At 43.0% G+C, this 22022-nt stretch overlaps 1 protein-coding gene across 3 annotated transcripts in view; it reads right to left on the bottom strand.

Annotated features, from left to right (window-relative positions):
- LOC110456786 (titin homolog) overlaps positions 1-22022 on the bottom strand; it is a 168110-nt gene that overhangs the window by 127879 nt on the left and 18209 nt on the right. The window contains exons 1-2 of one of the 3 annotated variants that reach the window (XM_021507764.1): positions 16228-17349; positions 15956-16070 (exon numbers count right to left, since the gene is read on the bottom strand). The gene's annotated coding sequence lies outside the window, so the exon portion shown is untranslated. Of the gene's footprint in view, positions 1-15955; positions 16071-16227; positions 17350-22022 lie in introns of those variants that run through there. The other 2 variants (XM_021507750.1, XM_021507756.1) reach the window with 2 other exon arrangements.

The following is a 22022-nucleotide window of genomic DNA, read 5'->3' as shown; positions in this document are numbered from 1 at the left end:
ACAATCCTTATACAGTGAAACAATCCTTATACAGTGAAAACAATCCTGATCAGTGAAAACAATCCTTATACAGTGAAAACAATCATTATACAGTGAAACAATCCTTATACAGTGAAACAATCCTTATACAGTGAAAACAATCCTTATACAGTGAAACAATCCTCATACAGTGAAACAATCCTTATACAGTGAAACAATCCTTATACAGTGAAACAATTCTTATACAGTGAAACAATTCTTATACAGTGAAAACAATCCTTATACAGTGAAACAATCCTGATACAGTGAAAATCCTTATACAGTGAAACAATCCTTATACAGTGAAAACAATCCTGATCAGTGAAAACAATCCTTATACAGTGAAAACAATCCTTATACAGTAAAACAATCCTTATACAGTGAAAACAATCCTGATCAGTGAAAACAATCCTTATACAGTGAAAACAATTATTATACAGTGAAACAATCCTTATACAGTGAAACAATCCTTATACAGTGAAACAATCCTTATCAGTGAAACAATCCTTATACAGTGAAAACAATTCTTATTCAGTGAAAACAATCCTTATACAGTGAAACAATCCTTATACAGTGAAACAATCCTTATACAGTGAAAACAACCCTGATCAGTGAAAACAATCCTTATACAGTGAAAACAATCCTTATACAGTGAAACAATCCTTATACAGTGAAACAATCCTTATACAGTGAAAATCCTTATACAGTGAAACAATCCTTATACAGTGAAACAATCATTATACAGTGAAAACAATCCTTATACAGTGAAACAATCCTTATACAGTGAAAACAATCCTGATCAGTGAAACAATCCTTATAAATGAGAACCAATTAATCCTTATAAATAAGAACCAATTAATCCTTATAAATGAGAACCAATCCTTATCAGTAAGAACCAATCCTTATTAATGAGAACCAATCCTTATCAGTGAGAACCAATCCTTATCAGTGAGAACCAATCCTTATCAGTGAGAACCAATCCTTATCAGTGAGAACCAATTCTAATCACCAGATAAATAGCATACCATGTCTTTAAGGCCACAGCACACAAGATTAAAATCATATCCTGTCTTAAATCCAGTGCACTAAATATAAGGATACATAACATATCCTGTTTATAATTCCACTGAATACAGGATTAATTTTATATCATGTCTTTAAGGTTACTCGACACATCGTCATCAGCGTCCATTTTCATGATGTACTTCCGAAAAAAGTACAACGGACCAAATTATAATGTGTAATGTGCCCATACACCGTGAAAAGTATCTCTCCAGCTTTGAAAAATACAAATACATACTCAATCACTTGAACGCTTTACATTAATGCTGTTTTCGCTAATGGTTTCGAAGGATCGAATAAACATTGATCGTGGTTACGTTGCTAGAGAAAACCTCGACAATTAGGTCCAGAAATGGACATAACCACGGCAGATTCAATACAAGAAACGATGTCGGTGAACTGACGATAACCATGTGCACCATGACCATGCATACAGTAAATGTTAGTTTGTTTATCATGCCAGTTATCGAGACAATAACCAAAATAGCGGTCCATTTCATATTTGGAACATTGCTTACACGTTAAACCCTTCATCCTTCTGTTTACATTTGTTTATACAGAAATTATTGGTATATGGTTGTGCTATCTTTGATATCACTGGGAAAATATTATACAGCATATACAGTGTTCGTCGTTCGTCTGATATTTATAGATCAAAACATTGCATTTTCAAAGTTTGTTGTGAAAACAATTTTCTCATCGTGAGCACGTGGATAAAATTCAGAGGCCACCACAGGTGGACTGGAGATGTGCTAATCATGTGCTCGCGATGAGAAAATTGATTTCACAACAAACCTTGAAAATACAGTGTGATGATCTATAAATATCATATCACGTCTTTGACCCTATAATACTCCAGGTTAATATCATATCATGTCTTTGATCCTATAATACTCCAGGTTAATACAATATCACGTCTTTGACCCTATAATACTCCAGGTTAATATTATATCACGTCTTTGATCCTATAATACTCCAGGTTAATACAATATCACGTCTTTGACCCTATAATACTCCAGGTTAATACAATATCATGTCTTTGATCCTATAATATTCCAGGTTAATATCATATCACGTCTTTGATCCTATAATACTCCAGGTTAATATCGTATCACGTCTTTGATCCTATAATACTCCAGGTTAATACAATATCACGTCTTTGACCCTATAATACTCCAGGTTAATATCATATCACATCATGACCCTATAATACTCAAGATTAATACAATATCACGTCTTTGACCCTATAATACTCCAGGTTAATATCATATCACATCATGACCCTATAATACTCAAGATTAATACAATATCACGTCTTTGACCCTATAATACTCCAGGTTAATATCATATCACATCATGACCCTATAATACTCAAGATTAATACAATATCACGTCTTTGACCCTATAATACTCCAGGTTAATATCATATCACATCATGACCCTATAATACTCAAGATTAATACAATATCACGTCTTTGACCCTATAATACTCCAGGTTAATATCATATCACATCATGACCCTATAATACTCAAGATTAATACAATATCACGTCTTTGACCCTATAATACTCCAGGTTAATATCATATCACATCTTTGACCCTATATTATACTCCTGATAAATATCAAATCCTGTCTTTGACCCTATAATACTCCAGGTTAATATCATATCACATCTTTGACCCTATATTATACTCCTGATTAATATCAAATTCTGTCTTTGACCCTATATTATACTCCAGATTATTTATCATATCACGTCTTTGACACTATAATACTCCAGGTTAATATCATATCACATCTTTGACCCTATATTATACTCCTGATTAATATCAAATCCTGTCTTTGACCCTATATTATACTCCAGATTAATATCATATCACTTCTTTGACCCTATAATACTCAAGATTAATATCATATCACGTCATTAACCCTATAATACTCCTGATTAATATCAAATCCTGTCTTTTATCCCAGAATGCACCAGATACAAACATATCATGCCTCCGTGATTATGTATTTACTGACTGTCAGGATGAAAATCGCCAATTATTCTGAGCCTTTGTGGATTTCGATACAAAACTAAAGTGATGAGAGGTTGGCCATACAACCACCTATAGATAAGCTGGTCAGCGTGGTCATTACGGAGAATAATGACTTGATGTTGACAAACACTGTCCGTGTAGGTTTGATAGGAAAGCTTTCAATCAGGAAATCTGCTAGTTCAGTAATTGACATTTCCCCGGAGCCCATGATCCCATACAAGCTATCAAACTTTTATTCTGTCAATATGAAAAGAACTGAGCACAAAATTAAACTATTTCATTACAGCACAAACGACTTGGAATGACCCAACCCAATTACAGGGATAAACAGAAGCTATAACGCTGAGATTAGGAACTCAGATATCAGAACTAACCCGTATCATCGGTCCAAGTTTTACATTGAACTTATTACATTACGGGCAGAAATTTTACACTATTGCCTTATGAGAAGACTTTTTTCCCAAATGTTTACAGAAAAATCTAAAAAGAATATTTTTGCCTGTATTTCCTTACAAAATGTCCAAGCAATGTCCAGTCAATTCACAATACACATATTTTTTTATTTCACAACGATTATATTTATATTTCCATTGCAAGTTCCTCCTTATATTATAAACAATACCTAAACAAATTGCTTTTATAGAGCTATGAATGCTATTTGATCAGGGGGAAACATAAATCATAACCCTGAGGGTAACAGAAAACATACATCTGGGGGCAACAGAAATAATACCCCTTGGGGTAACAGAAATCATACATCTGGGGGTTACAGAAATCATACCCCTGGGGGTTACAGAAATCATATCCCTGGGGGTTACAGAAATCATACCCCTGGGGTTAGCGGAAAACAGACATCTGGGGGTAACAGAAATCATACATCTGGGGGTTACAGAAATCATACCCCTGGGGGTTACAGAAATCATATTCCTGGGGGTTACAGAAATCATACCCCTGGGGGTTACAGAAATCATATCCCTGGGGGTTAGAGAAATCATACCCCTGGGGTTAGCGGAAAACAGACATCTGGGGGTAACAGAAATCATATCACTGGGGGTACCAGAAAACATATCCCTGGGGGTAACAGAAATCATATCCCTGGGGGTAACAGAAATCATATCACTGGGGGTAACAGAAAACATATCCCTGGGGGTAACAGAAATCATATCCATGGGTGTTACAGAAATCATACACCTGGGGTTAGCGGAAAACATACATCTGGGGGTAACAGAAAACATACATCTGGAGGTAACAGAAATCATATCCCTGGGGGTGACTAAATCATATCGCTGGGGGTAACAGAAAACATACATCTGGAGGTAACAGAAATCATATCCCTGGGGGTGACTAAATCATATCGCTGGGGGTAACAGAAAACATATCCCTGGGGGTAACAGAAATCATACCTGGGGTTAGCGGAAAACATTCATCTGGGGGTAACAGAAATCATATCCCGGAGTTAACAGAAATCATATCACTGGGGGTAATAGAAAGCATAAATTTTGGGGGATAACAGAAATCATACCCCTGGGGTAAACAAAAAACATACCCCTGGGGATTACAGAAATATTACCTCTGGGGGCAACAGAAATCATACCCCTGGAAGTAACAGAAAGCATACATCTGGGGGTAACAGAAATCATACCCCTGAGGATAACAAAAGCATACATCGGGGGGTAACAGAAATCATACCCCTGGGGGTAACAGAAATATTACCTCTGGGGGAAACAGAAATCTTACATCTAGGGGTAACAGAAATCATATATCTAGGGGGTAACAGAAAGCATACATCTGGGGGTAACAGAAATCATACATCTGGGGGTAACAGAAATCATACCCCTGGGAGCAACAGAAAGCATACATCTGGATATCCCTTTAGGTAACAGAAATCACACTCCTTGGGATAACATAACTCATACCCCGGGGGTATACAGAAATCATATCCCTTGGTGCAACAGAAATCATATATCTAGGGGGTACCAGAAAGCATACATCTGGATATCCCTTTAGGTAACAGAAATCATATACTCATACTCCTTGGGATAACATAACTCATACCCCGGGGGTATACAGAAATCATATCCCTTTAGGGAACAGAAATCATATCACTGGGGGTAATAGAAATCATACCCCTGGGGTCAACAGAAATCATACCATCTAGGGGTAACAGAAATCATATATCTAGGGGGTAACGGGTAACAGAAATCATATATCTAGGGGGTAACGGGTAACAGAAATCAGATCACTTGGCGTGACTAAATCATATCCCTTGGTGCAACAGAAATCATATATCTAGGGGGTACCAGAAAGCATACATCTGTGGGTAACAGAAATCACACAATGGGGGTGACTAAATCATATCCCTTGGTGCAACAGAAATCATATACTCATACTCCTTGGGATAACAGAAATCATATCCCTTGGTGCAACAGAAATCATATATCTAGGGGGTACCAGAAAGCATACATCTGGGGGTAACAGAAAACATATCCCTGGGGGTGACTACATCATATCCCTTGGGGTAACGGAAATCATACTCCTTGGGGTAACAGAAATCATACTCCTGGGGGTAACAGAAATCATATCCCTTTAGGTAACAGAAATCATACTCCTTGGGATAACATAAATCATACCCCGGGGGTAAACAGAAATCATATCCCTGGGGGTAACAGAAATCATATCCCTGGGGTTAGCGGAAAACATACATCTGGGGGTAACATAAATCATATCTCTGGGGGCTTACAGAAATCATACTCCTGGGAGTAACAGAAATCATATCCCTGGGGTGACTAAATCATATCTCTGGGGGTAACAGAAATCACACCCTGGGGGTAACAGAAATCATACCCCTGGGGTTAGCTGAAAACATACATCTGGGGGTAACATAAATCATATCTCTGGGGCTTTACAGAAATCATACTCCTGGGGGTAACAGAAATCATATCCCTGGGGGTGACTAAATCATATCGCTGGGGGTAACAGAAATTACACCCTGGGGGTAACAGAAATCATATCCCTGGGGGTAACAGAAATCATATCCCTGGGGGTTACAGAAATCATACCCCTGGGGTTAGCGGAAAACATACATCTGGGGGTAACAGAAATCATATCCCTGGGGGTAATAGAAATCATATCCCTGGGGGTAACAGAAATCATACCCCTGGGGGTAACAGAAAGCATACATCTGGGGGTAATAGAAATCATACCCCTGGGGTAAACAAAAATCATACCCCTGGGGATTACAGAAATATTACCTCTGGGGGCAACAGAAATCATATCCCTGGGAGTAACAGCAAGCATACATCTGGGGGTAACAGAAATCATACCCCTGAGGGTAACAAAAGCATACATCTGGGGGTAACAGAAATCATACCCCTGGGGGTAACAGAAATCATATCCCTGGGAGTAAGAGCAAGCATACATCTGGGGGTAATAGAAATCATATCCCTGGGGGGAACAGAAATCATACATCTGGGGGTAATAGAAAGCATACATTTTGGGGGGTAACAGAAATCATATCCCTGAGAGTAACAGCAAGCATACACCTGGGGGTAACAGAAATCCAACATCTGGAGGAAACAGAAATCATACATCTGGCGGTAACAGAAATCATACATGGGTAACATAAATTAGACATCTGGGGGTAACAGAAATCATACATCTGGCGGTAACAGAAATCATACATCTGGGGGTAATAGAAAGCATACATTTTGGGGGATAACAGAAATCATACCCCTGGGGGTAACAGAAATATTTCCTCTGGGGGTAACAGGAATCATTCCCCTGGGGGTAACAGAAATCATACATCTGGGGGCAACAGAAATCATACCCCTGGGAGTAACAGAAAGCATACATCTGGGAGTAACAGAAATCATATCCCTGGGGGAACCAGAAATCTTACATCTAGGGGGTAATAGAAAGCATAAATTTTGGGGGATAACAGAAATCATACCCCTGGGAGTAACAGAAAGCATACATCTGGGAGTAACAGAAATCATATCCCTGGGGTGACTAAATAATATCTCTGGGGGTAACAGAAATCAAACATCTGGGGGTAACAGAAATCATATCACTGGGGGCAACAGAAAACATATCCCTGGGGGAAACAGAAATCCAACATCTGGGGGTAACAGAAATCATACATCTAGGGTACCCCTGGGGTAAACAAAAATCATACCCCTGGGGATTACAGAAATATTACCGCTGGGGGCAACAGAAATCATACCCCTGGGATTAACAGAAAGCATACATCTGGGGGTAACAGAAATATTACCTCTGGGGGTAACAGGAATCATTCCCCTGGGGGAAACAGAAATCATACCCCTGGGGGTAACATAAATTAGACATCTGGGGGTAACAGAAATCATATACCTGGGGGTAACAGAAATCATACATCTAGGGGGTAACAGATAGCATACATCTGGGGGTAACAGAAATATTACCTCTGGGGGAAACAGAAATCTTACATCTAGGGGTAACAGAAATCATACATCTAGGGGGTAACAGATAGCATACATCTGGGGGTAACAGAAAACTTATCCCAGGGGGTAACAGAAATCATATCACTGAGGGTAACAGAAAACATATCCCTGGGAGTAACAGCAAGCATACAACTGGGGGTAACAGAAATCATACCCCTGGGGGTAACAGAAGTCATACCCCTGGGGGTAACAGAAGTCATACCCCTGGGGGTAACAGAAGTCATACCCCTGGGGGTAACAGAAATATTACCTCTGGGGGAGAAATCATATACCTGGGGGTAACAGAAAACATATCCCTGGGAGTAACAGCAAGCATACATCTGGGGTAACAGAAATCATTCATCTGGGGGTAATAGAGAGCATACATTTTGGGAGATAACAGAAATCATACCCCTGGGGGTAACAAAAGTATACATCTGGGGGTAACAGAAATCATACCTCTGGGGGTAACAGAAATATTACCTCTGGGGGTAACAGGAATCATTCCCCTGGGGGAAACAGAAATCATACCCCTGGGGGTAACAGAAGTCATACCCCTGGGGGTAACAGAAATCATACATGGTAACAGAAATCACACCCTGGGGGAAACAGAAATCATATCCCTGGGGGTAACAGAAATCGTATCCCTGGGGTTAGCGGAAAACATCCATCTGGGGGTAACATAAATCATATCTCTGGTGGCTTACAGAAATCATACTCCTGGGAGTAACAGAAATCATATCCCTGGGGGTGACTAAAAAATATCTCTGGGGGGAACAGAAATCACACCCTGGGGGAAACAGAAATCATATCCCTGGGGGTAACAGAAATCATATCACTGGGGGCAACAGAAAACATATCCCTGGGGGAAACAGAAATCAAACATCTGGGGGTAACAGAAATCATACCCCTCGGGGAAACAGAAATCTTACATTTAGGGGTAACAGAAATCATACATCTGGGGGAAACAGAAATCATATCCCTGGGGGTAACAGAAATCATATCCCTGGGGTTAGCGGAAAACATACATCTGGGGGTAACATAAATCATATCTCTGGGGGCTTACAGAAATCATACTCCTGGGAGTAACAGAAATCATATCCCTGGGGTGACTAAATCATATCTCTGGGGGTAACAGAAATCACACCCTGGGGGTAACAGAAATCATATCCCTGGGGGTAACAGAAATCAAACATCTGGGGGTTACAGAAATCATACCCCTGGGGTTAGCGGAAAACATACATCTGGGGGTAACAGAAATCATATCCCTGGGGGTAACAGAAATCATATCACTAGGAGTAATAGAAATCATATCACTGGGGGTAATAGAAATCATATCCCTGGGGGTAATAGAAATATTTCCTCTGGGGGTAACAGGAATCATTCCCCTGGGGGTAACAGAAAGCATACATCTGGGGGTAACAGAAATCATACCCCTGGGGGTTACAGAAATCATACCCCTGGGGTTAGCGGAAAAAATACATCTGGGGGTAACAGAAATAAAACCCCTGGGGGTAACAGAAATATTACCTCTGGGGGTAACAGAAAACATATTCCTGGGGGTAACAGAAAGCATGCATCTGGGGGTAACAGAAATCATATCACTAGGAGTAATAGAAAGCATATCACTGGGGGTAATAGAAATCATATCCCTGGGGGTAACAGAAATCCAACATCTGGGGGGGGTAACAGAAATCATACACCTGGGGTAAACAAAAATCATACCCCTGGGGATTACAGAAATATTTCCTCTGGGGGCAACAGAAATCATTCCCCTGGAAGTAACAGAAAGCATACAGCTGGGGGTAACAGAAATCATATCACTAGGAGGTAATAGAGAGCATACATTTTGGGAGATAACAGAAATCATACCCCTGGTGGTAACAGAAATATTACCTCTGGGGGTAACAGAAAACATATCCCTGGGGGTAACAGAAATCCAACATCTGGGGGTAAAAGAAATCATACATCTGGGGGTAACAGAAATAAAACCCCTTGGGGTAACAGAAATCATAGCCCTGGGGGTAACAGAAATCAAACATCTGGGGGTTACAGAAATCATACCCCTGGGGGTTACAGAAATCATACCCCTGGGGGTTACAGAAATCATACCCCTGGGGGTTACAGAAATCATACCCCTGGGGTTAGCGGAAAAAATACATCTGGGGGTAACAGAAATAAAACCCCTTGGGGTAACAGAAATCATACATCCGGGGGTAACAGAAATCATATCACTAGGAGGTAATAGAGAGCATACATTTTGGGAGATAACAGAAATCATACCCCTTGGGGTAACAGAAATCATATCCCTTGGTGCAACAGAAATCATATACCTGGGGGTCACAGGAATCATATCCCTGGGGGTAACAGAAATCCAACATCTGGGGGTAACAGAAATCATACCCCTGGGGGTAACAGAAATCATACATCTGGGGGTAACAGAAAACATATTCCTGGGGGGTAACAGAAAGCATACATCTGGGGGTAACAGAAATCAAACCCCTTGGGGTAACAGAAATCATACCCCTGGGGACAACAGAAATCATATACCTGGGGGTAACAGAAATCATACCCCTGGGGGTAACAGAAATCATACATCTGGGGGTAACAGAAATCATACATCTGGGGGTAACAGAAATCAAATTCCTGGGGGAAACAGAAATCATACCCCAGGGGTAACAGAAATCATATCCCTGGGGGTAACAGAAATCATACATCTGGGGGTGACAGAAATCATATACCTGGGGGTAACAGAAATCATATCCCTGGGGTTAACAGAAATCATACATCTGGGGGTAACAGAAATCATATACCTGGGGGTAACAGAAATCATTTCCCTGGGGGTAACAGAAATCATACATCTGGGGGTAACAGAAATCATATTCCTGGGGGTTACATAAATCATATCCCGGGTAGCAACTGAAATCATACCCCTGGGGGTAACAGAAATCATACATCTAGGGTTTACAGAAATCAAATCCCTGGAGGTTACAGAAATCATATACCTGGGGGTAACAGAAATCATACCCCTGGGGGTAACAGAAATCATACATCTGGGGGTAACAGAAATCATACATCTGGGGTAACAGAAATCAAATTCCTGGGGGTAACAGAAATCATATCCCTGGGGGAAACAGAAATCATATCCCTTGGTGCAACAGAAATCATATCCCTGGGGGAAACAGAAATCTTACATCTAGGGGGTAATAGAAAGCATAAATTTTGGGGGATAACAGAAATCATACCCCTGGGGGTAACAGAAATATTTCCTCTGGGGGTCACAGAAATCATACCCCTGGGGTTAACAGAAATCATACCCCTGGGGATTACAGAAATATTACCTCTGGGGGCAACAGAAATCATACCCCTGGGAGTAACAGAAAGCATACATCTAGGGGGTCACAAAAGCAAACATCTGGGGATAACAGAAATCATACCTCTGGGGGAAACAGAAATCTTACATCTAGGGGTAACAGAAATCATACATCTAGGGGGTAACAGAAAGCATACATCTGGGGGTAACAGAAATATTACCTCTGGGGGAAACAGAAATCTTACATCTAGGGGTAACAGAAATCATACATCTAGGGGGTAACAGAAAGCATACACCTGGGGGTAACAGAAATATTACCTCTGGGGGAAACAGAAATCTTACATCTAGGGGTAACAGAAATCATACATCTAGGGGGTAACAGAAAGCATACATCTGGGGGTAACAGAAATCATATCCCTGGGGGTAACAGAAAGCATACATCTGGGGGTAACAGAAATCAAACCCCTTGGGGAAACAGAAATCATATCCATGGGGGTAACAGAAATCATACCCCTGGGGGTTACAGAAATATTACCTCTGGGGAAAACAGAAATCATACCTCTGGGGGTAACAGAAATATTACCTCTGGGGGAAACAGAAATCTTACATCTAGGGGTAACAGAAATCATACATCTAGGGGGTAACAGAAAGCATACATCTGGGGGTAACAGAAATATTACCTCTGGGGGAAACAGAAATTTTACATCTAGGGGTAACAGAAATCATACATCTAGGGGGTAACAGAAAGCATACATCTGGGGGTAACAGAAATCATATCCCTGGGGGTAACAGAAAGCATACATCTGGGGGTAACAGAAATCAAACCCCTTGGGGAAACAGAAATCATATCCATGGGGGTAACAGAAATCATACCCCTGGGGGTTACAGAAATATTACCTCTGGGGAAAACAGAAATTTTACCTCTGGGGGTAACAGAAATATTACCTCTGGGGGAAACAGAAATTTTACCTCTGGGGGTAACAGAAATCATACATCTAGGGGGTAACAGATAGCATACATCTGGGGGTAACAGAAATATTACCTCTGGGGGAAACAGAAATTTTACATCTACTGGGGGTAACAGAAATCATACCCCTGGGGGTAACATAAATATTACCTCTGGGGAAAACAGAAATTTTACCTCTGGGGGTAACAGAAATCATACATCGAGGGGGTAACAGATAGCATACATCTGGGGGTAACAGAAATATTACCTCTGGGGTAACAGAAATCAAATTCCTGGGGGGAACAGAAATCATATCCCTGGGGAAAACAGAAATCTTACATCTAGGGGTAACAGAAATCATACATCTAGGGGTAACAGAAATCATACATCTGGGGGTAACAGAAAGCATACATCTCGGGGTAACAGAAATCATAAGAAATCATATCCCTGGGGAAAAACCTCTGGGGAAAACAGAAATTTTACATCTAGGGGTAACAGAAATCATACATCTAGGGGGAACAGAAATCATACATCTAGGGGGTAACAGAAAGCATACATCTGGAGGTAACAGAAATCATATCCCTGGGGTAACAGAAAACATATCCCTGGGGGTAACAGAAAGCATACATCTGGGGGTAACAGAAATCAAACCCCTTGGGGTAACAGAAATCATATCTCTGGGGGTTACAGAAATATTACATCTAGGGGTAACAGAAATCATACATCTAGGGGGTAACAGAAAGCATACATCTGGGGGAAACAGAAACCATATCCCTGGGGGTAACAGAAATATTACCTCTGGGGGAAACAGAAATTTTACATCTAGGGGTAACAGAAATCATACATCTAGGGGGTAACAGAAAGCATACATCTGGGGGTAACAGAAATCATATCCCTGGGGTAACAGAAATCCAACATCTGGGGGTAACAGAAAACATACATCTGGAGGTAACAGAAATCATACATCTGGGGTAACAGAAATCAAATTCCTGGGGGTAACAGAAATCATATCCCTGGGGGTAACAGAAATCATACCCCTCGGGGAAACAGAAATCTTACATTTAGGGGTAACAGAAATCATACATCTGGGGTAACAGAAATCAAATTCCTGGGGGTAACAGAAATCATATCCCTGGGGGTAACAGAAATCATACCCCTGGGGGAAACAGAAATCTTACATCTAGGGGTAACAGAAATCATACATCTGGGTGTAACAGAAGTCATACCCCTGGGGGAAACAGAAATCATATACCTGGGGGTAACAGAAATCATACATCTAGGGGGTAACAGAAAACATACATCTGGGGGTAACAGAAAACATATCCCTGGGGGTAACAGAAATCATATCCCTTGGTGCAACAGAAATCATATACCTGGGGGTAACAGAAATCATATCCCTGGGGGAAACAGAAATCCAACATCTGGGGGTAACAGAAATCATACATCTGGGGGTAACAGAAATCATATCACTGGGGGTAACAGAAATCATATCCCTGGGGGTAACAGAAATCCAACATCTGGGGGTAACAGAAATCATACATCTGGGGGTAACAGAAAACATATCCCTGGGGGAAACAGAAATCATATCCCTTGGTGCAACAGAAATCATATCCCTGGGGGAAACAGAAATCATATCCCTTGGTGCAACAGAAATCATATCACTGGGGGTAACAGAAATCATATCCCTGGGGGTAACAGAAATCCAACATCTGGGGTAACAGAAATCATACATCTGGGGGTAACAGAAATCATACACCTGGGGGTTACATAAATCATATACCTGGGGGTTACATAAATTATATACCTGGGGGTTACATAAATCATACCCCTGGGGGTAACAGAAGTCATACCCCTGGGGGTAACAGAAATCATACATCTGGGGGTAACAGAAATCATATCCCTGGGGGTAACAAAAATCATATCCCTGGCGGTAACAGAAATCATACCCCTGGGGGAAACAGAAATCATACATCTGAGGGGGTAACAGAAATCATATCCCTGGGGGTATCAGAAATCATACCACTGGGGGTAACAGAAATCATATCCCTGGGGGTAACAAAAATCATATCCCTGGGGGTAACAGAAATCATACACCTGGGGGAAACAGAAATCATACATCTGGGGGTAACAGAAATCATATACCTGGGGGTTACATAAATCATACCCCTGGGGGTAACAGAAGTCATACCCCTGGGGGTAACAGAAGTCATACCCCTGGGGGTAACAGAAATCATACATCTGGGGGTAACAGAAATCATACCCCTGAGGGTAACATAAATCATATCCCTGGGGGAAACAGAAATCATACATCTGAGGGGGTAACAGAAATCATACATCTAGGGGGTAACAGAAATCATATACCTGGGGGTTACATAAATCATATCCCTGGGGGTAACAGAAATCATACCCCTGGGGGTAACAGAAATCATACATCTAGGGGTAACAGAAATCATACATCTGGGGGTAACAGAAATCATATGCCTGGGGGAAACAGAAATCATACAGCTGAGGGGGTAACAGAAATCATACACCTGGGGGTAACAGAAACCCAACATCCGGGGGTAACAGAAATCATATCCCTGGGGGAAACAGAAATCATACATCGGAGAGGGTAACAGAAATCATACATCTAGGGGGTAACAGAAATAATACCCCTTGGGGTAACAGAAATCATACCCCTTGGGGTAACAGAAATCATATCCCTTGGGTAACAGAAATCATTCCCCTGGGGTAGCAGAAATCATTCCCCTGGGGGTAACAGAAATTACATCTGGAGGTAACAGAAATCATATCCCTGGGGGTAACAGAAATCTTAACCCTGGGGGTAACAGATATCATACATGTGAGGGTAACATAAATCTTACATCTGAGGGCAACAGAAATCATACATCTTGGGGTAACAGAAATCATAATCCTGGGGGTAACAGAAATCATACATCTGAGGGGGTAACATAAATCATACATCTGTGGGTAACAGAAATCATACCCTGGGGGTAACAGAAATCATACATCTGGGGGTAACAGAAATCATACATCTGGGGGTAACAGAAATCATATCCCTGGGGGTAACATAAATCATACATCTGGGGGTAACAGAAATCATACATCTAGTGGGTAACAGAAATCGTACCCCTGGGGGTAACAGAAATCATATCCCTGGGGGTAACAGAAAACCTACCCCAGGGTTAACAGAAATCATATCCCTTGGTGCAACAGAAATCATATCCCTGGGGGTAACAGAAATCATACCCCTTGGGGAAACAGAAATCATACATCTGGGGGTAACAGAAAACATACATCTAGAGGGTAACAGAAAGCATACATCTTGGGGTTACAGAAAATATATCCCTGGGGGTAACAGAAAGCATACATCTGGGGGTAACAGAAATAATACCCCTTGGGGTAACAGAAAGCATACATCTGGGGGTAACAGAAATCATATCCCTGGGGTAACATAAATCATATCCCTGGGAGCAACATAAATCATATCCCTGGGAGCAACAGAAATCATACCCCTGGGGGTTACAGAAATCATACATCTAGGGTAACAGAAAACATATCCCTGGGGGAAACAGAAATCATATCCCTTGGGGTAACAGAAATCCAAAATCTGGGGGTAACAGAAAGCATACATCTGGGGGTAACAGAAAACATATCCCTGGGGGTTACATAAATCATACCCCTGGGGGTTACATAAATCATACCCTTGGGGGTAACAGAAATCATATACCTGGGGGTTACATAAATCATATCCCTGGGGGTTACATAAATCATATCCCTGGGGGTAACAGAAATCATATCCCTGGGGGTTACATAAATCATACCCTTGGGGGGAACAGAAATCATACCCCTTGGGGTAACAGAAATCATACCCCTTGGGGTAACACAGAATTAATATATCTATGGTGTGACAGAGATATTTGAACAGGTGAAATAGGAGACAAAGTGTGTAATGAATACCATTGTATGTATGTCCCAGCACAGGAATTTAAAGTTATAAAATACATTTTGTACATATACTTTTTGCAAAATATAAAGTTATATTTAATTCCATGCAAATATTATTGATATATTTTGATAATTTAATTTTTTTTTAAATTAAATGCAAATACAAACCTGAGCTCAGAACATTCCAGTGGATTTCCAGTCAACTGATCCCATCACAGTCTATTTGATTCCAATCACAGTAGGCACTGAAGGAGAATCAAGATCACCACATAAACTTACATCCCTGAAAATATATTACACAAAGGTTCAGGTTGTTTACTCCAAATATAGTAACACGCAAACAGAGGTCACAGACAAAACCAAGGGTCAAGGTCAAAATACATTGTAAAAGTTATAAACAAATATTCACATTATTTCAAACTGTTGCCTGAAACAGTTACCAGGCAAATATCCGGGTTTTTTCGCAGAAGTTCAGGCTTGGTCACAGAAGTTCAGACTTGGTCACAAAAGTTCAGGCTTGGTCACAAAAGTTCAGGCTTGGTCACAGAAGTTCAGGCTTGGTCACAGAAGTTCAGACTCGGTCACAGAAGTTCAGACTCGGTCACAGAAGTTCAGACTAGGTCACAGAAGTTCAGACTCAGTCACAGAAGTTCAGACTTGGTTACAGAAGTTCAGACTTGGTTACAGAAGTTCAAACTAGGTCACAGAAGTTCAGACTTGGTCACAGAAGTTCAGACTTGGTCACAGAAGTTCAGGCTTGGTCACAGAAGTCACTGAAGTTTAGACTCGGTCACAGAAGTTCAGACTCGGTCACAGAAGTTCAGGATTGGTCACAGAAGTTCAGACTTGGTCACAAAAGTTCAGGCTTGGTCACAGAAGTTCAGGCTTGGTCACAGAAGTTCAGATTCGGTCACAGAAGTTCAAACTCGGTCACAGAAGTTCAGACTCTGTCTCAGAAGTTCAGTCTCGGTCACAGGAGTTCAGACTTGGTTACAGAAGTTCAGACATGGTTAAAAAATTGTCAGTTTGACATACTAAAAATAATACACGTTGTCCAAGTCACAGGCAGTCAAAGGTCGAGGCCAGGAGAAAAGTCATTACTGGGTCAAAGCAATATGACCATCAATCCTGACGTTAGATCCAGGTCACACTCTACGAACTGCACAACTGGTACCAGATGAATGCCAATTGATGTAATATAGATATTAATATGAGTCCCCGATCTCTAATATACTGCATCCATAGACGAATGTACCTAAAAGTACATTTAGCAGCAAACAAAAGAAACTCCCTTCTACATGTAAGCATTAGCCGAAGGTCAAGGTTAGATAGACATGAGGTCAAGGTCACACCCATTCAAAGTCAAGGTTACATCAACCAAAGGTCCAGGTCACTCTGTCAGATTTGGTTGTTTAACGATGTCACTGGTTGAGAGACTTAAATGATGCTGTTTTATCCAAGCTTCACACACACTGACAGATGTAGCGGTTTCCAGCCTGCCTCACCATAGATGTAGAGATCCTGTGTCAGTGGCCTGTGTATGGATACACCTTGTATTGATCTCGGCTAGCATATAGCATTATCACAAATTCTACTCAAGTCTGCACAGTTTTAGTCCAATATATGAAATTAAAAAAAAAAAATCCTAAAATTTCTACCAAAATACTTAATTAGTTCATTATTTCTTAAAAGAAATCATAATTTTCAAAGCCGATCAAAACATATTTACGTGAATATCAAAAAGTAAATAAATAATTTTGAGAAAAGTATTTGATCAAGCTGACAGTGCTGTTTTAAACGTGAGGATAGCGTTTCTACAGGTTCTGTGGGAGCTCGGAGCAGCTAGTATGTAGGTGACAGTCTGTATGGTTGACATTTTGTTGTTTGTCAGTGTCTTTCTCCTGTAGTTAGATACGTTAATAACAGCTATTATGACACAGTAACAAAGCACACCTCATTAAGTCTGGGTTGTGATAATGATACATTACACACAGTACATAATAAGTAATCCCCTAATGCAAAGAAAATCATATCTGTATAATTACTTGTACAATTTTGTAATTGTTCCAATAGTTTTTACTGGGTGCCTGAACAGAAACAGGAGTAGAGAAATAATAACGGTGACCTAGCTAACACAGACAACCTTCAAAAGTTACATCTAATTGTTTACACAGCATTGTAGACTTGTGTAATCTAGAGAGAAAAAAGTTTATTCCTAGCTCTGTCCACTTACAATGTACATATAACACAACCGTTTTAGTCACTAACTGAACAATTTTCACCCCTATGTCACTTTAGTGGAATCTTTCATGCATTGATATGGATGAGTCCATTATGGTCTACAGTGATGAAAGGGGTAACAGTAAATTAAGCACTGGGGTGTTTCCACAGCTTTGCCTAACCTAGCTGCTTTGGTTTGGTTTGTTTGTGTTTTAAAATTTACGTCCTATCATATATATAATTAACAGCTATATGATCATGCAGGGACATGCCAGGGTTGATTTGTTTGTGTTTTAAAATTAACCTCCTATTATTATACATGTATAATTAATAGCTATGGTCATTTAAGGACATGCCAGGTTTCGGTGGTGAAGGAAAGCCAGGGTTCCGGAGAAAAACAACGACGTACGGCCAGTACCTGGCGACTGCCCTACGTAGGCCTTGAACTCGCGACCCAGTGGTGGAGGGCTAGTGTAAGCCGAAAGTCAGACGCCTTAACCACTTGGCCACTGCAGCCACACGACCCAGTGGTGAAGGGCTATAGTGGTAGCAGAATGTCAGATGCCTTAACCACAAGGCCGCCGCGCCCCAGTGGTGGAGAGCTAGTGGTAGCAGAATGTCAGATGCCTTAACCACTAGGCCGCCGCGCCCCAGTGGTGGAGAGCTAGTGGTAGCAGAATGTCAGACTCCTAAACTACTTGGCCACCGCGACCCAGTGGTGGAGAGCTAGTGGTAGCAGAATGTCAGATGCCTTAACCACTTGGCCACCTCGACCCAGTGGTGGAGGGTTAGTTATAGCAGAATGTCAGACGCCTTAACCACTTGGCCACCGCGACCTAGTGGTGGAGGGCTAGTGGTAGCAGAATGTCAGACGCCTTAACCACCTGGTCACCGTGACCCAGTGGTGGAGGGCTAGTGGTAGTAGAATGTCAGACACCTTAACCACTTGGCCACTGCGACCCAGTGGTGGAGGGATAGTGGTAGTAGAATGTCAGACACCTTAACCACTTGGCCACCTCGACCCAGTGGTGGAGGGTTAGTTATAGCAGAATGTCAGACGCCAAAACTACTTGGCCAACGCGGCCCCGCGACCCAGTGGTGGAGAGCTAGTGGTAGCAGAATGTCAGACGCCTTAACCACTTGGCCACCGCGACCAAGTGGTGGAGGGCTAGTAGTAGCAGAATGTCAGACGCCTTAACCACTTAGCCACCGTGACCCAGTGATGGAGGGCTAGTGGTAGCAGAATGTCAGACGCCTCAACCACTTGGCCACCGCGACCCAGTGGTGGATGGCTAGTGGTAGCAGAATGTCAGACGCCTCAACCACTTAGCCACCACGACCCAGTGGTTGTGGGTTAGTTATAGCAGAATGTCAGACGCCTTAACTACTTAGCCACCGCGACCCAGTGGTGGAGGGCTAGTAGTAGCAGAATGTCAGACGCCTTAACCACTTAGCCAACACGACCCAGTGGGTGAGGGTTAGGTATAGCAGAATGTCAGACGCCTTAACCACTTAGCCACCATGACCCAGTGATGGAGGGCTAGTGGTAGCAGAATGTCAGACGCCTCAACCACTTAGCCACCATGACCCAGTGGTTGAGGGTTAGTTATAGCAGAATGTCAGACGCCTTAACCACTTAGCCAACACGACCCAGTGGGTGAGGGTTAGGTATAGCAGAATGTCAGACGCCTTAACCACTTAGCCAACACGACCCAGTGGGTGAGGGTTAGGTATAGCAGAATGTCAGACGCCTTAACCACTTAGCCAACACGACCCAGTGGGTGAGGGTTAGGTATAGCAGAATGTCAGACGCCTTAACCACTTAGCCACCACGACCCAGTGGTGGAGGGCTTAAGTCGTAGCAGAATGTCAGACGCCTTAACCACTTAGCCACCACGACCCAGTGGTGGAGGGCTTAAGTGGTAGCAGAATGTCAGACACCTTAACCACCTGGCCACCGCGACCCAGTGGTGGAGGGCTAGTGGTAGAAGAATGTCAGACACCTTAACCACTTGGCCACTGCGCCCCAGTGGTGGAGGGATAGTGGTAGTAGAATGTCAGACACCTTAACCACTTGGCCACTGCGCCCCAGTGGTGGAGGGATAGTGGTAGTAGAATGTCAGACCCCTTAACCACTTGGCCACCTCGACCCAGTGGGGGAGGGTTAGTTATAGCAGAATGTCAGACGCCTTAACCACTTAGCCAACACGACCCAGTGGGTGAGGGTTAGGTATAGCAGAATGTCAGACGCCTTAACCACTTAGCCAACACGACCCAGTGGTTGAGGGTTAGTTATAGCAGAATGTCAGACGCCTTAACCACTTAGCCAACACGACCCAGTGGGTGAGGGTTAGGTATAGCAGAATGTCAGACGCCTTAACCACTTAGCCAACACGACCCAGTGGGTGAGGGTTAGGTATAGCAGAATGTCAGACGCCTTAACCACTTAGCCACCACGACCCAGTGGTGGAGGGCTTAAGGGGTAGCAGAATGTCAGACGCCTTAACCACTTAGCCACCACGACCCAGTGGTGGAGGGCTTAAGTGGGAGCAGAATGGCAGACGCCTTAACCACTTGGCCACCGCGACCAAGTGGTGGAGGGCTAGTAGTAGCAGAATGTCAGATGCCTTAACCACTTGGCCACCGCGACCCAGTGGTGGAGGGCTAGTAGTAGCAGAATGTCAGATGCCTTAACCACTTGGCCACCGCGACCAATTGGTGGAGGGCTAGTGGTAGCAAAATGTCAGACGCCTTAACCACTTGGCCACCTGACCTAGTGGTGGAGGGCTAGTGGTAGCAGAATGTCAGACCCCTTAACCACTTGGCCACTGCGGCCCTGCGACCCAGTGGGAGGGAGCTAGTGGGAGCAGAATGTCAGACGCCTTAACCACTTAGCCAACACGACCCAGTGGTTGAGGGTTAGTTATAGCAGAATGTCAGCCGCCTTAACCACTTGGCCACCGCGACCCATTGGTGGAGGGCTAGTGGGAGCAAAATGTCAGACGCCTTAACCACTTGGCCACCGCAACCCAGTGATGGAGAGTTAGTGGTAGCAGAATGTCAGACGCCTTAACCACTTGGCCACCGCAACCCAGTGTTGCAGGGCTAGTGGTAGAAGAATGTCAGACACCTTAACCACTTGGCCACTGCGACCCAGTGGTGGAGGGCTAGTGGTAGCAGAATGTCAGACGCCTTAACCACTTAGCCACCGTGACCCAGTGATGGAGGGCTAGTGGTAGCAGAATGTCAGACGCCTCAACCACTTGGCCACCGCGACCCAGTGGTGGAGAGCTAGTGGTAGCAGAATGTCAGACGCCTTAACCACCTGGTCACCGTGACCCAGTGGTGGAGGGATAGTGGTAGCAGAATGTCAGACGCCTTAACCACTTGCCCACCGCGACCCAGTGGTTGAGGGTTTGTGGTAGCAGAATGTCAGATGCCTGAACCACTTGGCCACCACGACCCAGTGGTTACCTGCTCAACGACGCTGTGGTGGAGGCTAGTGGTAGCAGAATGTCAGACGCTTAACCACCTGGCCACCGTGACCCAGTGGTGGAGGGATAGTGGTAGCAGAATGTCAGACGCCTAAAGCTACTTGGCCACCACGACCCCGCGACCCAGTGGTGGAGGGCTAGTGGTAACAGAATGTCAGACGCCTTAACCGCTTGGCCACCGCGACCAAGTGGTGGAGGGCTAGTGGTAGCAGAATGTCAGACGCCTAAACCACTTGGCCGCTGCGGCCATGCGACCCAGTGGTGGAGGGCTAGTGGTAGCAGAATGTCAGATGCCTTAACCACTTAGCCACCGTGACCCAGTGATGGAGGGCTAGTGGTAGCAAAATGTCAGACGCCTCAACCACTTAGCCACCACGACCCAGTGGTTGTGGGTTACTTATAGCAGAATGTCAGACGCCTTAACCACTTAGCCACCACGACCCAGTGGTGGAGGGCTTAAGTGGTAGCAGAATGTCAGACGCCTTAACCACTTGGCCACCGCGACCCAGTGGTGGAGGGCT

Source organism: Mizuhopecten yessoensis, unplaced genomic scaffold, assembly GCF_002113885.1.
Source record: "Mizuhopecten yessoensis strain PY_sf001 unplaced genomic scaffold, ASM211388v2 scaffold1059, whole genome shotgun sequence".
In the NCBI taxonomy this organism is placed as follows: Eukaryota; Metazoa; Mollusca; class Bivalvia; order Pectinida; family Pectinidae; genus Mizuhopecten; species Mizuhopecten yessoensis.
The sequence above is the reverse complement of the archived record's forward strand: the minus strand, read 5'-3'. Positions and strand labels throughout refer to the sequence as shown.